General features: G+C 41.0%; 1 protein-coding gene across 1 annotated transcript in view; it reads right to left on the reverse strand.

Moving 5' to 3' along the window:
- LOC127632762 (voltage-gated potassium channel subunit beta-2-like) overlaps nt 1–10,146 on the reverse strand; it is a 208,154-nt gene extending 198,008 nt beyond the window's left edge. Inside the window, exon 1 of the mRNA XM_052111521.1 lies at nt 9,978–10,146. The gene's annotated coding sequence lies outside the window, so the exon portion shown is untranslated. The remainder of the gene's footprint in view (nt 1–9,977) is intronic.
- Between the last annotated feature and the right edge of the window lie 4,353 nt (nt 10,147–14,499).

The following is a 14,499-nucleotide window of genomic DNA, read 5'->3' on the forward strand; positions in this document are numbered from 1 at the left end:
AATGTTTTTGTGCATGGTCCCTGACAAATAAATGAATAAATAAATAAATTAATAAATAAATGCGCAATAGTTTGTAAGCTGAAAACAGAAAACAGTTTCAGTTGATTCTAGAGGGAAATCTGATATGCATTACATGTCAAGTGCCTCATTAAACGGATTCAAAACATGTTGGGACAAAAAAAATTTAAGTTTGAAATTAAATCAACCATGTGTACACTGGTGTTTTACAATTAAAAGCAAATTTAAAACACCTTGCAGATTCAATCTGATTAACAGAACACTGATTGCAACACAATCTTCTCTTCTCCCTAAAAACACCATTCTGATGACAAAAGGATGTCTTAGAAAAACAATGAATATCTGACAAAATCTGAGCGTTGAGTAACTTCACACTTTAAAGAGAACTTCAACATGGTCTCAAATGAACTTTTGCACTGTGTACTGTCATTTAATAAAAGTAGCTGTGTGAGTTCAGCACAATTGACACACAACTCACTTTACTGATTTCAAAATATTTTACAATAAAAGTTTTGTAAACAAGTTGCAAGGAAAGTGAAACAACTCCTGCAAGACCTCCACAGAACCCATTTAACTTTCCTAATGCATGAAAAATACTAATGAGTTTTAGAAACATTTCATTGAAATTACCATAATTGCCAGCCCATCAAACAAAATTCTTGACTTAAAGAGGGTAACATGGAGCCCAGAAGGCAGCTCAGCCATCCGACAATGATCTGTTCATAAAATAGAATCAATTTAGTGCTTTATCAGAACAAGAGATTCCATTATTGAAAGGTCACTCTTAGAGTGTCAATGATGATGCAGTGATTAGAGTAAAAAAAAAATCTTAAAAACCCAATCTAGATGGTCAAGATTTTTGTCTCTGCTACCATGAGTCCTGTGTCGTGCCAACAGTGAAGCATTCTGAGACCATCCATGTGTGGGGTTGCTTTTCATCCAAGGGAGTGGGCCCTCTCACAATTCTGTAAACTGGTGTATGACCAAGGCATTAATTAACAGAGAAAGATGTCATGCCCAATTACTACATTCAGCTCCTTTACATTATTTATTTGGCAAATGGTTATGTCATATGAGTTTAGTCAGTAGCAAGTTTTATTTTTAATAGGACAGGTTATTGTTTCCTTTTTTAAACTGGATGTTAGCCTAACTATACTGTGATTTGGGGAGAAATGTGGCTTTGGGCAAATGGACATAATTAACATGCTAGTTAGAATAGAAATAAACATCCAAAATGTAGGTCAGTGAAAAATTCACTAGACACTGGGGCTGGGTGATATGGCAAAAAATGTAAACCTCGATTTTTATCAAACTTATGGACAATTCACAATTTGATTTCTTTCAACTTTTAAATGCACTCCAACATGATTCAAATGGTATGTTCTTTATTAGAATGCAAAGCAACCTGATTAGAGAAATCTTTTTATTATTGGAAACAAAGGTGTGCAAGAAAAATAAATGCACCACAGGGGGAAGTTGTCAGAGTGTAAATGTAAAATAAATTACAATCTAATAAACCCACATGTTCAAAAATAATAGAATAAGAAAACTGCAAAATAATTCTTAGCCAGTGTAGGTATACATTTTATCTAAACCAAGTCAATCTAGAAAGTTCCCTAGAAAAAATATCTGTAAATTATCAAGTTTATCTAGAAAGTCTCATTGTACCTCAAACAATTTGTGTGTATATTCATAAACCCCTGCAGATAGTGATGTGCCATCTAGCGGTTCATGCTGTGCAGTGCAGAAATATGAAACAATTTATAATTACAACTCAAATCACAGTTTGTCAAAATGGTCGCATGTCAAATGTTGGCTAAAGATGCAGTACACTTGAAACACATCACAGAACAAAGCAATAATTAGCGATCTATCTGAATCATCATGGCAAAAGGATCGGCGGATATTTGATTCTCCCTTGTACAGCCGTGGCCAAAAGTATTGGTTGTGACATAAATTTTTCCATTCTGGCCTTATTAGTGCTTGGAGTTGATCACAATTTGTGGGATTCTGCTTGTCCACTCACCTTTTGAGGATTGATCACAAGTTCTCAATGGGATTAATATCCAGGGAGTTGCCTGGCCACGGAGCCAAAATTTCAACGTAATAATTTCCGAGCCACTTCATTATCAATTTTGCCTTGTAACATGGTGCACCATCATGCTGGAAAATGCACGGATCATCACCAAATTGCTCCTGAATCGTTAGGAGAAGTTGCTCTTGCAGGACGTTTTGATACAATTCATGGCAGTGTTTTTGGGCAGAATTGTGAGAGGGCACTCCCTTGGATGAAAAGCAACCCCACACATGGATGGTCTCAGGACGCTTCACTGTTGGCACGACACAGGACTCATGGTAGCGTTCACCTTTTCTTCTCCGGACTCGAATCGATCGATTTTCCAAATAACCCAAAGAGTTGGAATGGGGCTTCATCAGAGAAAATATCTTTGCACCAGTCTTCTGCTGTCCAATCATTGTACTTGATGTTTTTCTTGGAGAGAAGTGGCTTCTTTGCTGCCATTCTTGACACCAGGCCATTGTCCAAAAGTCTTCACCTCACTATGCGTGCAGATGCACTCACACCAACCTGCTTCCAATATTGAGCAAGGTCTGCACTGGTGGTGACACGATTCCACAGGAGGAGATGGTCCTGGTGCTTGCTGGACACTCTGGGGTGTCCTGAAGCCTTCTTCACTGCAGTTGAACCTCTCTCCTTGAAGTTCTTGATGATCTGGTAAATGGTCTTTCAGATGCAATATTCTTTGCAGCAATTTCCTTGCATGTGAGGCCATTTTGATGCAATGTGATGATGGCTGCATTTCTTTATTTAGAGGTAAACATTGCAAACAAGAACACAATGACTGGAAGCATTTCTTCCCTCCTTTTAAAGCATTCTGCTCTTAAAATCCAATCAGAATGATATAGTGATTTCACCTGACTAGTACTCGTTCACACTTTCCCAGGTGCTGCTGATATGATTAGTGAAATTATGTTAGCTGGTCATTTTGTGCCAGGGCCAAAAAACAATGAAATTTGTTTTTTGTGATAAAGTAAATTTTTTGGGCCAATGAAGCTTTTTGCAATAATTTAAAATGCATCTGATCACTCTATATCAGAGTTTCCGCTAGAAAAAAATGGTGCCGGTCAAAGTGACCGGCAGAGGTTTCGTTTTACGGACATTTTGATGATATGCCGGTCAAATATATCGCCTCTTAATTAGTCAAGTTGAGGAAAACTGGAGGCAGTCTATGTAACTTAAAAAATGACATAATCAGGCCGTATAGAATGCAACATATTATTATTAGCTTAACTTTCAAATAGACGAAAAAAAAAACATGAACGTCCGATTGGCGTCAATCAACGCCAATTGTTTTTTTACTGTGGTTTCACACACATTCACTTTTTGAAACATTGAGGCACGGATGTACCTAATACAAATAAATAAAACATCTCCAGTTAACTAGCAGATTATTCATTTAGTCCGTTATTAAATAAGAGATCTAGCGCTAAAATCTGTTGTTTTTGAAATCAAGCTGAGCTTCGTGTCCGCTGCTATCAGTTGCATGGACGACGCTCGCGCTGAAGTTGCGCAATCTTCACTAGGACGCAGCGTTTCAATCTATCGCCGTTCGTGGAGACTCTCTATTAATTCCGGTGAAATCACAAAATAAAATGCACACAAACGTGTCCCTGCTTGATATAGACTGTAACCACGCACTGATGAACATAGGCTATTCAGTTTTGATGATAGAGAAAAAAAAACTGCACGAATGCGCGGATTAGAAGCATTGATCTATCTATAATGAGATGTTCCTGATTCACCATCGTCTGGCCTCTGAAAAAAGCTTTTAAAGCTAGTCTGCCTGGGCCTGGCCATATTTGAAACGTCTCACTCAATTGTTCGTTGTTTAGATATTGCAGCCGTTTTAGGCGTGCGCTTTATTTGAAATGCAGCATGCGATGTTGTTTCATAACTTTCAAACGATAGAGCCTGTTCCTTTATAACATAGCAAGAGATCGGTGTATTTTTGCTTTATACATTTTAGGCTTATTCTCAAATTCAGATTGTGTTAGGGGGACGGGATTATTAGGCAATTTTAATCGGACAATTTGACCGGAAAGATTTAATTTTGTCGGACATTTAATTTTTTTACCGGCCAATGTCCGGTAATTACCGGACAACGGAAACCCTGCTCTATATTAACAATAATCTAGAAACAATGTGAATCAACACCACAACAACTGAAGCAGAAAACTTTGTGAAACACAAAATTGATATCACTGACAATACTTTTGGCCACGGCCATATGGCCTATCCATATGATTTGAAATGAAACATCCGTAACTGTAAAGTAACTAACACTTTTTTTATGGGTAAAAGGAAAAGGAAACTGTAAAACAGTTAAAGGAAGGGCAAGGAGGAGGCGAGAACAGGCTTGTCAATATAAATCATAATTTAATGAAAACTCAAAACACAACATAAACAAACACACATGCGGACATGCCCGTAATTCTCTCTCTCTCGAACAAGTCACTGGCCGCCTTTATCCCTCGCGCACCTCATCAGGCCGATTGGGGACTGGGCGCGCGAGATATTCCGACCCGGCCCCGCCCCCCTCCGCTCCACAGAAACCATTCATCAACATGCGCACGCTGAGGCCAGTTATGGTATTAAGTTGGTGTATACATGCGTGATGGATGAAGTTGAGCTACAATCACATGGTGTACAATCATCCTTGAAATATTGCCGCTGTCTTTTAAATCAGTCTCAGTGTTGTTAACCTGTCATGTTTATTTGGAACACACCCACATGTAGTTGATCAGATCGGGAGCATTAAGCGCTATGAATTTTTCTCTTCCTTATTCAGACTTTGGTGGATTTACAACATATCTAACAATAGCGTTTGCAATATTTGTGGTAAAATCTCGATTTAAAAAAAGAAATCTAATTTTTTTTTTTTGTAAAAGCACAAATTCGAATGAATCAGAAAAACAGGAAAAACAACCCTAACCTACAAGACACCAAACTGTAATGCAACAGTATTTCCTATTCATTAAGGCAGATCAAACCAGTTTATAAGCCTATGCCATAGCAGTGTTGTTTTTAATGTAGCCAGGGAACAGGTGGAGGGATGGTCTGTATCCTGAACCCCTGGAGAGGAAGGTTTTTGTTTCACACTCATTCTCTAACAGCAGACAAACTGGTTAATCTGAACGTCTGCTAGCTGCCTTGAGACGTAACACAGGTAACATAAACTACAACACATAGAGACTGTATCACCTAGATATCTCATAGAGACTGTGTCTGTTCCCTGAACTTCCAAACACAACACCCTCAATAAAACATTTAGAATTTTTTTTTATTAAGGTCAAACTTGAACAAAACAAATTAAAAATACAAATCATATAAAAATAGGGCTACTAAACATTAGATCTCTTTCTACCAAAGCACTAATTGTTAATGAAATGATTACAGATCATAGTTTGGATGCGCTCTGTTTGACTGAAACCTGGCTTAAACCGAATGAATATATTAGTTTAAATGAATCTACTCCCCCAGGTTATTGTTATAAACATGAGCCACGTCTGAAGGGTCGCGGAGGTGTTGCTAAAATTTACAGTGAAGTTTTTGGTGTTACTCAGAGGACAGGATATAAATGTAAGTCTTTTGAAATAATAATGCTTAATGTGACACCGTCAGATATAAATTAAAAATCTCCGTTGTCTTTTGTCCTTGCTACAATGTATAGATCACCTGGGCCTTATTCTGATTTTTTAAGACCCCCTTTATTTTATTAAGATCACTTTTCTAGTTAGTGTTTTGGATCTCACTTTTGTTTAATAAACTGCACTTGGGTTTATCACTCCATCGTCATCGTCTCTTCAGTCTAATTTCAAAAAATAATTTGTTTTTGTGTGTAACACACAGCACATTTGTTTGTTAAGGCTGTGAGACACAACAACTACTCTTCATTTTCTCTCAAATGGCTCTTTGTATTTGCAAATTACTTTGTTTGTTTGAGAGTAGAGTTATCCTTTGCAAAGTGGATTGTGTTTGTTTGCAAAAAATATTTGTTTAATTTTGGCAGAAATGGCTCCATAAATCACTAGTTGATAACTAGCTTATACCAATTCTTTGGTAACATGACTGGGTGGTCTGAAATGGCAAAACATACAAATAAACACACACACACACACACCTGTGATGCAGACAGGTGTAATAAATGTCGCAGGTTACACAAATCTGCAAGAGCACACCTTCTCCCCGGTAGGAATCCCAAACATGACTAATGCACTAAGACAGCAGCTCTGCATCCACACCACAGGATGATTAGAGAGAACTGTTTAAGAAACACTCTCTGAGGAGTAGCTTAAAATCTACACGAAGAGGTTCCTTCCTGTTTGCATGAAACAGTCCCGCAACTATTAAGAAATTACTTTGAATATCTGCTGAATAACAGAAGCATGAAAAGTGCGTTATATACAATAATATCTGGCTAGGTAATCCAATTCAGCTTCTCATCCTCTAGCATTTAAACCACATCTGTCTTTGGGCAGTGTTCATGGGATCTCTTAACCCACAAAGACGTCCAGAAAAAGGCCTTGGCACTAGGGATAAGGTGATATGGTTATCTCACGATTTGGTTTGATATACGATATGAAGTTTGCGAATTGATATCTCGATTCAATATGATAACATTTAAATTACATTAAAAGGTATGGCAGAACATTTTGTTTATTTTTTTTTTTTTATATTTCCACAAAATGCACATAATTTCTCATCAAAATAAAGTTTTAATATACAATATAAATCTTCCAAATTTAAATAATAAGAGTTTCTCATGTACTTTTCTCAATAAGAAAAGGTCATTAGCAAATAAGCCTTTAGAAATAGTGGGTTACATTCAGGCTCATTACAAGCAATAGAACTGAACAGAACCTGTCCTGAAAAAGTGTATATTTATTTTTTTAAATCACATTTTAACGTTCTATCAATAAATATAATTTCTTGAAATGGTATAACACATACACACACACACACACACATATATATATGTATATACATATATATATATATATATGTATATACATATATATATATATATATATATTTTATCTGAAATTGTCATCGTAGGTGCATGTCCACTGTGAGAGACATAATCTAAAAAAAAAAATCCAGAAATCACAATGTATGATTTTTTAACTATTTATTTGTATGATACAGTTGCAAATAAGTATTTGAACACCTGAGAAAATCAATGTTAATATTTGGTACAGTAGCCTTTGTTTGCAATTACAGAGGTCAAACGTTTCCTGTAGTTTTTCACCAGGTTTGCACACACTGCAGGAGGGATTTTGGCCCACTCCTCCACACAGATCTTCTCTAGATCAGTCAGGTTTCTGGGCTGTCGCTGAGAAACAGAGTTTGAGCTCCCTCCAAAGATTCTCTATTGGGTTTAGGTCTGGAGACTGGCTAGGCCACGCCAGAACCTTGATATGCTTCTTACAGAGCCACTCCTTGGTTATCCTGGCTGTGTGCTTCGGGTCATTGTCATGTTGGAAGACCCAGCCTCGACCCATCTTCAATGCTCTAACTGAGGGAAGGAGGTTGTTCCCCAAGATCTCGCAATACATGGCCCCGGTCATCCTCTCCTTAATACAGTGCGGTCGCCCTGTCCCAGGTGCAGAAAAACACCCCCAAAGCATGATGCTACTTCCCCCATGCTTCACAGTAGGGATGGTGTTCTTGGGATGGTTCTCATCATTCTTCTTCCTCCAAACACGGTTAGTGGAATTATGACCAAAAAGTTCTATTTTGGTCTCATCTGACCACATGACTTTCTCCCATGACTCCTCTGGATCATCCAAATTGTCATTGGCAAACTTAAGACGGGCCTTGACATGTGCTGGTTTAAGCAGGGGAACCTTCCGTGCCATGCATGATTTCAAACCATGACGTCTTAGTGTATTACCAACAGTAACCTTGAAAACGGTGGTCCCAGCTCTTTTCAGGTCATTGACCAGCTCCTCCCATGTAGTTCTGGGCTGATTTCTCACCTTTCTTAGGATCATTGAGACCCCACGAGGTGAGATCTTGCATGGAGCCCCAGTCTGAGGGAGATTCATGAGTCAAGTTTAGCTTCTTCCATTTTCTAATGATTGCTCCAACAGTGGAACTTTTTTCACAAAGCTGCTTGGCAATTTCCCCGTAGCCCTTTCCAGCCTTGTGGAGGTGTACAATTTTGTCTCTAGTGTCTTTGGACAGCTCTTTGGTCTTGGCCATGTTAGTAGTTGGATTCTTACTGATTGTATGGGGTGGACAGGTGTCTTTATGCAGCTAACGACCTCAAACAGGTGCATCTAATTTAGGATAATAAATGGAGTGGAGGTGGACATTTTAAAGGCAGACTAACAGGTCTTTAAGGGTCAGAATTCTAGCTGATAGACAGGTGTTCAAATACTTATTTGCAGCTGTATCATACAAATAAATAGTTAAAAAAATCATACATTGTGATTTCTGGATTTTTTTTTTTTTAGATTATGTCTCTCACAGTGGACATGCACCTACGATGACAATTTCAGACCCCTCCATGATTTCCAAGTGGGAGAACTTGCAAAATAGCAGGGTGTGCAAATACTTATTTTCCTCACTGTATATATAAAAATGATATGAGCTGTCAATGATTGATATAAAGTGTACAATTACAGTATATCATTCAAAAAAACAGTATTAACATTAAGTTTACATTCATTTCAATAAAAAGAGCTAAAATGGTACTTTCACTTAAAGAGTTTAACGCACATCTCACAGACTGGCACAGGCGTTGCGGTTCATTTATTAATAAGAGAGAAGCCTCTCAGGGTTTTTTTTGTGTGTTTGTTTGTTTTTTTTTTCTCTGTGCTGCATGATTAAAATATTTACTTTTTTACTTTTTATCTGACTTTAAGAACAGAAAGGATCCATCCAGTCTTTATATAAAATACTCAATAAGCTCCAGCTCACATTGAGCAGCAAAGAAAAAGACAACAAAATAATAAAAATAAAAAAAAAAATATGGCAGAATAGCACTGTTTTCTCTTTAATTGTTTATCAAATTAAAGCCATCTGCATTTCGGTCACAAGCATGAAACTGCTTATATAAAAAACAGATGATTTATTTATAATTAGCCTAATTATGTAAACTTATTGAAATGTTTTGAAGTTTTTGTACATGACCTTTTCATTTTTGTTGTTGCATAATGTGAAAACGTATCATTCTGAACAGATATTAAAAGGTAAACAAATAAACCGTAAACATGTTAACATTCACACGACAGCAAAAGTGGCACCCAATAATTACAAAAGCACAATCAAAGCAATATTAACAATCACCTTGTGTAGTAGCTCCCATTTAAACTTACTGCACCAAATCCCTGCGACTGTTCATCAGCCTTGGCCCAGTGCCCAGAGGCAGAGGCACTATCCACACAAAACCCAGCATGAAAAGCTACTTCTCTCTAGCAGACGATACTCCTAATGCATGACACCTCTCATAACATGGCCTAATCTTTGCATTAATAGCAAACACTTACTATAATACAAATCAGAACTGAATTTGTATCGTCAATGCCGGACTGCATTGCATGAAGCCAGCATTTGTGGGCAACAGATGGGCACTGCAGCAGGTGAGATACTCCCATTCAGCCATCAAATGCTTACTGCTTACTAAAATCCACAGAAATGTGAAGGCGATATTTTCATTATGCCAAGGTCCTAATGCAATGAGACACAGCATACATTAAATGGCACAATGGGAGACAGCCAGGCTGCATAACTCCCAGTGCAATATGGTATGCAGATATGCCTCTCAATGCAGCAAGCAGATGTAGAGATGTGAAAGACAAGGAGACGGAAAGACAGCTCTCCCAGCACAGCTTCTGATCTTCACACATACATGCACACATACGTACAGACTCACGGTTAGGCAGGGGGCAGGACGAGGAGGACAAGAAAGCAAAGAGAGCACAGCGATGAAGCTAGTGGTGTCGCTCGACTACCCACCTCTATGCTCTGCTGATGCCTGATGCAGTATTTCCTGCTTGACTAGGCTGAACAGAGTAGGGTGGGTGCAGCCAGTTTGCCTCTGCTGAGTATCAGGAACAGCGGCAAGAGAGAGAGAGAGATGGAGGGGGAGATGAGACGGGAATGATAAGTGGGTTTATCCTCCACACTGCCCAGTCAATGTGTGTGCTTGTATGCCTGAGTGCATGAGTATGTGTCTATGAGAGGGGGCGAATGGACAAGAGTGAGAGAGCGTGCATCAGTGTGTATATTTGAGCGAGTCTCCTAAACTATGCAAGTGAACAGAGAAAGAGGACCACAAGGTAGATATGTTAAGCGCAGGATATCTCCCCCTTACATCATGCAAACCCAGCACTCTGCACAGTCAGCGCAACAGTAAGCACACGGAAGAACGATGGGCACAAGAAAGAGGGAACAGAGAGGGTCAAATATGAATAGACTATATGAAACACACGAAACAATAAGCGTATCTTTTAAGGCCATTTCCTAGAAGCCCAATCTAGAGATCTTCCAGTAAATGGTACCGTAAATGGCTGTAAACACATTTCTCAACCATCATGTTAAGGATGTATGTGAACGACTGGGAGTGTCTCCGTTTCCTCACAGGACACATATTAATTGGGTATTCCAAAAACTTCTGCAGTCTGATGTATTTCCTAGTGAATATTCAGCAGGAAATAATGCTCAATGGAACTCAAATGTATTTATTTAATAAATTGATTGACTCATTAGGCTATTGGTTATTTTAGATTATTGGTAAATCATCTTTTTCACAACAAGAATCTAATAAATTGCAATCATTGCATTTTATTATAAAGATAATGCACACTATTTGTTTTCCATGTATGTGAATTTTTAGTAAATACGGTGTTAAAAAACAAAACAAAAGGACATTTCAACTCATGTTGGAGAGACCGGGGCTAGTTGTCACATGAGGAAATTGACACAACAGCTATATCTCTGTACTATTTGAAGTCAAAAGTCCAAATGTGTTTTCTCTATAAAATTGTTTTTCATCCACCCATTTCAAATCTCTCTTAAATTAGAATAATACTTGTCAATTCTACACTCTAAAGTAAATTTTCATGATATAGCTGTTGGGTAACAAGCAATCATATTCAAACCACACTGGTATACATTAAGGCAACTGTCAACTACAGTGCATTCATAAAGTATTCAGACCGCTTCATTTTTTATTTATTTTTTTCATTTTAGGTTGCAGGTTTATGCTAAAATCACTTATAAAAGGCTTGAAATTCTTTTCTTTTTTTTCCACATCAATCTGCACTCCATACACCATAATGCAGAGCTCCAGACTAAAAAAATGACTTGGGAGACATTGGCTCCTAAACTGATCAATTAAAGAGCCAATGGCTGTTTTAGTCACCATATCACAGAATTGCTCGATTTAGATTGCTGTTCAGAAACACAAGTACAACAGCTTATAAATAAATCTGACAATTTTCTGACTTTTTTTTTTTTTTAAAAATCGGCATCGGGCGATACATTTTCCCATTTGGCCGATTTTTTCGAGTGTGCTGAAAATCGCCTGCTTGCATGTGACATGTAAACTACCATTCACGGTTAATTTTGTTGTTACATGCATCGTGTTACTACAATAATAGACCGGTGTGCAACAGTGTCATTTAAACGGGCCACATATCAGAGCTGCTGTAGACGCATTTGAGCTCAGAATGTTAAAGAGTATGATTGTTTTACTCTCCCTCTCTCTCCTCAACAGTTCCCTGTTTTAACTGTCGTCTAATGATAAAAAGGCATAATCGAATCGGTTACTAACGTAACCTCGGTTCTCTCTAGATGAGGGAACGAGTATTGCGTAAGCTAGCTTACGCTACGGGAAAGATTCATCTTTTCTGAGATATTGAAGCCAAAAAATTATCCTTAATTTTGTATCCATTGTCAACGCAGTGCGGCAGCTGCAGACCTTGAGCGGGCTAGCTAGCGAGCTCATTGGTTGCTCTGTGGCAACTGCTGCAGCCTATAGACGAGCTTGGGCAAACTCGCATCCAATGAGAGGCGTCCGGCGCTCACTGCATCAAAGCCCGCCAAAAGGGCGTGACTAGAGTGCATATAAGCGTAGTTCGCAGGCTGAAACCCTGGTTTTCATTGAATGAAGCGAAAAATCGCTCGTGACGCGAAGCACGGCCGGTTCACGCAATACTCGTTCCCTCATCTAGAGAGAACCGAGGTTACGTTAGTAACCGATTCGTTCTCTTACGAGAGGTTCTCTCGTATTGCGTAAGCTAGCTTACGCTCACGGGAACCCTTTGTCAACGCCGTGCGCTCAAGCATCCACTGCATGAGCCCCAGGGAATTAAGGGGACCGGGGAGCCCTTGTGAGTGGGGAATTAATATTTGGCCGGCAAGAGTGCGGGCCAGTGTGTGTGTAGTACATAAGCACATAGACAGAGCGGCGGTGCCGGTCTGTGTGGACTGTGTCCCATTAATGCAGCTCACCAGGGGAGCTGTAGCATATTAAACCGCTAGCAGTTTAGCCTGCCAGAGCGGGTACTTCCAGATTGTAAAATCTGACAAAGGTGGAGGGGGAAGCCCAGCCCGCTGCCACACATATGCCGTGAATGGAAATCCCACTGGACCATGCCCACGAGGAGGCCATGCCTCTAGTGGAGTGAGCCTTAATGCCTAGCGGGCATGGTAGGTCTTTTGACGCGTACACGGCAGCAATAGCGTCCACTATCCATCTGGACAGTGTCTGTTTCGAGGCGGCGAGACCTTTGGTGCGCCCTCCGAATGAAATGAAAAGCTGCTCGGAGCTTCTGAAAGACGCGGAGCGCGCAGTATACAATCTCAGTGCTCTGACTGAGCAAAGGAGATTGGCGTCGCGTTCGCTATCAGATGCTGGTAGCGCCGACAAGGAAATGATCTCTGCTCTGAAAGGAGTACCGACCACCTTGGGGACGTAGCCATGTCTAGGCTTTAAAATGACCTTGGAGTCACTTGGTCCAAACTCAAGACACGCAGCGCTGACAGATAGCGCGTGAAGGTCTCCCACACGTTTAACTGATGATAGGGCAGTTAGAAAAACGGTTTTAAGTGAGAGGTGTTTCACATCCACGGATTGAAGCGGTTCGAAAGGGGGGGCTTTCATAGCTTCGAGAACTATAGAAAGGTCCCAGATAGGAACCGATGGGGGGCGCGGAGGGTTCATCCTTCTAGCTCCCTTGAGGAAGCGGATGACCAGCTCGTTTTTACCCCGTGACTGGCCGTGCAGGGGTTCAGCGAACGCCGTGACGGCCGCCACGTACACTTTGAGCGTGGATGGGGATCTGCCCTTATCCAGCAGCTCTTGTAAAAACACGAGCAGCGGCGACACCCCACATGTCCGTGGGTCCAGGTCTCTGTCGGTGCACCATTTTGAAAACACAGACCATTTTGACGCATAGAGTCTTCTCGTGGAGGGAGCTCTAGCGTGTATGATAGTGTTCATTACTCCTTCTGGCAAAGCGACGGGTAGTCGTTGATCACCCACGCGTGTAGCGCCCAGCGCTCTGGGTGGGGATGCCAGATCGTTCCGCGAGCTTGCGAGAGGAGAGCTGCTCTCACTGGGATGGGACACGGCGCTGTCAGTGACAGCTGCGTAAGCTCCGGGAACCATGTTTGATTCTCCCAGCGCGGGGCTATGAGGAGCACCGAGTGGCGCGTTTCCCTGATCCTCTGCATTACCTGTGGCAATAGCGAGACGGGAGGGAAAGCGTAAAGCGGGCGGTTGGGCCAGTCCTGGGCCAGCACGTCCTCGCTTCTCGAGAAAAATATTGGGCAGTGAGAGTTCTCTTCTGATGCAAAGAGGTCTATATCTGCTCTGCCGAATATGCGCCATAACGTCTGGACTGTTTGAGCGTGCAGGGACCATTCCCCTGGGGGAATATTGTCTCTGGACAGTCTGTCTGGGCCGTCGTTCAGGTGGCCTGGCACGTGCGTCGCCCTCAGCGAGCGCAGGTGGCGCTGTGACCAACTCAGTATGCGTTTCGTCAGATGGAAGAGGTTCCTGTATCTGACACCGCCCTGACGGTTTAGATAGGATACCACAGACCTGTTGTCCGAGCGGACCAGGACGTGGTGACCCTGAATGATCGGGAGGAAGCGCACGAGCGCGTACTCGACCGCTATCATTTCCAGACAATTTATGTGAAGGAGCTTTTCCTGAACTGACCATAGGCCAAAAACCGGAGAGCCCTCGCAGACCGCGCCCCAACCCGTGTTGGACGCGTCTGTCGAGATGACTTTTCGGCGAGATACAGCTCCCATCATCACTCCCCGCTGATACCACTCGGCCACTGTCCAGGGCTGCAGAGCTGAAATACAGGTCTGAGTCACTCTGATTGGCTGGCGGCCTGTGGCCCAAGCCCGGCGAGACGTGCGGGTGTTTAGCCAATGCT

Source organism: Xyrauchen texanus, chromosome 39 (genome assembly GCF_025860055.1).
Source record: "Xyrauchen texanus isolate HMW12.3.18 chromosome 39, RBS_HiC_50CHRs, whole genome shotgun sequence".
In the NCBI taxonomy this organism is placed as follows: Eukaryota; Metazoa; Chordata; class Actinopteri; order Cypriniformes; family Catostomidae; genus Xyrauchen; species Xyrauchen texanus.